This window comes from Arachis duranensis, chromosome 7 (assembly GCF_000817695.3).
Source record: "Arachis duranensis cultivar V14167 chromosome 7, aradu.V14167.gnm2.J7QH, whole genome shotgun sequence".
In the NCBI taxonomy this organism is placed as follows: Eukaryota; Viridiplantae; Streptophyta; class Magnoliopsida; order Fabales; family Fabaceae; genus Arachis; species Arachis duranensis.
In genome coordinates this window covers 13,567,282-13,572,147 of record NC_029778.3, presented here as the reverse complement: position 1 = coordinate 13,572,147, position 4,866 = coordinate 13,567,282, and positions in this window count along the sequence as shown.

Here is a 4,866-nt window from a genome sequence, read left to right as displayed (position 1 = left end):
TAGCGTCTATAATTATTTTAGATTATCTGTATTATAATTTATCTATATTAATATTTTAAACATAAGTATAATTTATGATAAATAAAAATAAATAAATTAAATAGATATTACCAAAAAAAAAAATAAATCTTAATAAACAAACACAACAAAACCTTATTCTACTAAATGAATTTGGCTATATAGATTAAACAATGTTATTACATCTCATCATGTATTATGTCTATAGTGAGACTATTGACACAATTTTTTTTTTACCTCTTCATATATGATTTGGTTTAGATCTCTCTCCACCATTTGTCATTTGTCTATTTTCTATCTCATTTATTCTTGTGATAGGGTGTTCTGCTAATCTTCTTCTCACATATTTAAACTATTTGGATGGATATTTTATTATCTTTTCTACAATAGACACTACTCTAATATTTTCTCTTATATCTTTATTCTTTATTTTGTTCATACGTGTGTAACCGTTTATCCATCTTAGAATCCTTATCTCTATCACACTTATGTTTATGTTCACTCTTTGTCGCCCAACACTCTATTCTATATAACATAATTGATCTAATGGTAGTGCGATAAAATTTTCATTTAAGTTTTAAAAGTACTTTTTGTCGCATATAAAATCAGACGCACTATGCCACTTTGACCAGCCCGCTTGTATCCAATGTTCTACGTCCTTTTCAATTTCTCCATTATTCTACATGATATACCCAAGATACTTAAAGTACTTTACTTGCGGCGGATAGTTTCTCTAACTTTTACTTTTGTATTATTGTTTTTTCTTGCCTAACAAAGTTACATTTTATATATACCATCTCACTACAACTTATGCTCAAACTGTATCCTCTAAAGCTCTTCTCTACAGCTCTAACTTTTGATTTAAATCTTTTTTGTTTCTCTCATAAGAATGGTGTCATCGGCAAAAATCATGCACAATAGTATTGGTTCCTTAATATGTTCAGTAAGCACTTCCAAAACAAATGTGAAGAGATATGCGTTTAGAGATGATCTTTGGTAGAATCCTACACCAATAGAAAACTCTTCTGTCACACTAACTTGAATTTTCATACTAGTTTTAATCCCATTGTATATATCCTTAATTATACGAATATATGCAATCCTTATTCTCTTCTTTTTTAACACATTCCATAAAACCTCTCTTGGTACCTTATTATATAATTTTTCCAAATCAATAAACACTATGTATGTATCCTTTTTGTTACTTAATATCTCTCCATCATTCTTCTTAACAAGTATAGCTTCGATGATATATCTACCCAGCATAAAGGCAAATTAGTTCTCCGAGACTTGTGTTTCTATGTCAACTCCTGTTCTATTATCCTCTCCCATAAATTCATGGTATGATTTATTAGTTTGATCCATTTGTAGTTTTCACTATTTTTTATATTTCCTTTATTCTTAGAAGCATGGACCAAGGTAGTTTTTCTTCACTCATCTAGCATCCTTTTGGACACTAGGATCTCATTAAAAGTATGGTTAACAAAAAGACATCCTTCCCTCCTAAAATTTTTAACGCTTCAATTAAATATTATTTAGTCCTATTTTTCTTCCATTTTTCGTCCGCTTTAGAGCCTTCCTTACTTGGAACTCTTGAATTCTTTGATAGTAGTTGAAGTTTTGGTTTTCTTTTCTCGTGTAACCGACCAAAACATGAAAAAGTCACTTGTCCTTCATCAAATAATTCATAAGAGTAATTTTTTCATCTTTCGTTAATGCTCTCATCTTAGACCAAAACCTCACTATTTTTACCTTTGATGCACTTCACTTTATCCAAATTTCTTATTGTTCTTTCTCAACTCTTTGTTATTTTATATATACTTTTTTCTCATTCTTTCGTAACTAAAGATTGATAAAGACCCTCATACGCTTTTGTTCTGGCAATCTTATACTTTTTTTCAATTTTTAGCATTGCGGCTTAAATACCACTCCTTAAAATATTTTTTCTTTACTTTTTATCTTCTCTTGTACACTTGTATTCCACTACCATTATTCCTTGTTTCTTGCTCCAATCCCTCTAATTTCAAACTTTCTTTTGTCACTTTTCTGATAACGTTTGCCATCTCATTCCACATCTCATCTGTATTTCAATGTCCTTTCAACTTTACTTCTTCTTTTATCTATCTTTGGAAGTTTCTGTATTTCTTTCCTTTCATCTACCACCAACTTGTTCTTGGGTTCTTTTTTTGATATTTTTTCATCACGTTTTGCTTAATGTGAAAAGCCATTACAAGTACCTTGTGTTGCATTGTCAAACTCTCTCTCAGAATAATTTTACAATTACTGCAAAATTTTCAATCGACTCTCCTTAGCAAAAAAAAAATCAATTTGAGAGCTTGTTAAAACCACTCTTATAAGTTTAAGTTATAAAGTGTTCATCTCTTCTCTTAAAACAAGTATTCGCGACAAGAAGATCAAAAGTTGAGCAGTCCAAGATGATTTTTCACTTTCTAGCTGCTCTCAAAACAATGACCCCCATGTATTCTCTTATATCGATTCACATTTTTTTCAATATGACCATTTAAATTTCCTTCTAAAAAAATATTATCTCCCAAAAGTATATTTTGGATTACACTTTCTAGCTCTTCTTAAAAACTCTTCTTGTGTTGTTCATCCAAACCTGCTTGTAGTGCATAAGCACCAATCACATTAAAAACACTCCTTTTTACTATAAATTTTACAATGATGATTTGGTTGCCTATTTTTTTTACCTCTACCACATCCTTCTTCTACTGTTTATCCATAATAATGACTACTCCATTTTTATTATTTACCTTTTCTGTATACTAAATCTTAAACCCTGAAGTATATAACTCCATTGCCTTCATCCCTACCCATCTCGTTTCTTGCAGGCGCATTATGTTAATCTTTTTCTTTGTTATAGTATTTACCACTTTCATAGACTTTTTTATTAGTGTGCCTATATTTCATGTCTCAAATAGAAGAGTAGGCCATATCTCCAAAGCCATGTCTCCAACATAAGAGTAAAATATTAACCCTAATAATATCACTCCTCATTCCCTTGTATCATATTCATATAAATATCACACCACTTTAAAGATAAAAAAGAGAAAATGGGGGATATTCATTTCCTCAAGAAGAGAGGAAAGAAAAGCAAACATGTCGCAACTCCATTCCAGATCCATCATCGCCGTGTCATTCCAGATTCATCAACGCCATGCTATTCCGAACCCATCATATGTTCCTGTACCGTTCCGAATCCACTGTGTCCGCTTTCCTTTTTGTTTTGCTCTATTTGTCCTCTCTCTTTTTTATATTTTTCTCTTCTTTTTCTTTATTGCACTTATTATGGTTTTCTCTTATATGCATTCTATTCTTTTTTCTAAGGAGAACCCACCCAAAATGACATAATTTTGGGGACAAGTTACATAAATAAATCATTTAGAGATCAAATTTACGCAAATGTAACTTTCGTAAACATGTTACATTCTTGTCCTAAACCAACTCTATGTAAATTGCTGTACCCTACCACGATTTACTATTTACACATAATCTGCTATAGGGTATCACAGATTACACTCAAAATATAAAATCATAATCTGCTACACCCTATCGCGGATTATAAATAAAAAATGCAAGGTGATGGAATTGCTAGAACTTGCGAAGGGGGGTTGAATCAAGTTAACTCATAAATAAAGTTCTTATGCTCTATTTTTGCGGAAGCTAATTATGCAGGAGATTTTTCACGTTTTGTCTCTAAAACCAGATAAAACACAGAGAATGGAAGAAGAGAATGAGACCAGCATGTATCCTAGTTCGATTTTCAAGTGCCATAAAACCTACATCCAGTCTCCACCATAACTATGGTGGAATTTTCACTATAATCAAACTGATTATAAACACCAAGACTAATGAATTACAACCTAATTTATCTAGTATCTTTCACTAAGCTTTCTACCCCAAAGCCTAACTACCCAAGTGTTGTCCCAACTTGAAAGGAGAACCTAACTAGATTCAGATACACCAAGTGCTATCCTAACTTGGCAAGGGGAACTAATCCTAGCTCAACAAACACAAATACACAGAAATAATTTTTTGGCTTTTTCATGCATCTCTCTTGCCTCTTCTCTCATGAATTTTTCAACTCACATTCATAAGCCTTTTTTTCAAATACAGAAAGATGACATTAGATAACCATAACAAAGAAAATTTGGAATGAAGCACAAATTGAAGGGAAAAAGATTCAGCTCAAGTGTTTTGAGATGATACTCTTATATCACTCTATTTTCCTTGTCTTTCAATGTTGAAGTGAGGCCATCTTTATAGATGTAGCTTGCTCTTCCAATTCTTCTAATTGCCTCTTCCAATTCCTTGTACCTTCTTCCCGTTGAAGCTGTCTCCATTGGCATGCAATGCTTTTTCCATTATGCTCCACTTACTTTGTTGTCTGAGGAGTCACTGCCTTCTTTGGCATGCACAGTATTTCCATTTTCATGCCATACCAACTGTTATCCATAGCTTTGTGTAAGAACCGCAATTAATCGAACTGATTAATTAAGTGGTTATATTGCCCAAATTTGATTCTGAAAAATTAGACTAAGAATTTGGTGTTTTAAACATCATTTTTGGGCTCAGTGGGCCTGTCCGAGTCAGAAAATGTGTTTTCTATGAAAAACTGTGAAAAATCGTAAATCGGCAGTTGAATCAGTTGAACCGGTTTAAGTCTGCCCGGTGCTACGCAAGAAAAAGTTGAAAGAGTCAAAAACCTTATAAAAACATTAGAAACAGAAAACTGGGCGTTAATTTTAAAGGTTTGGCCCGAAGTTAGGCCAAACGGGCTAAAAACGCTAACGGATTGAACTGGTCCCAAGTTGGGCCCAAGTCCAA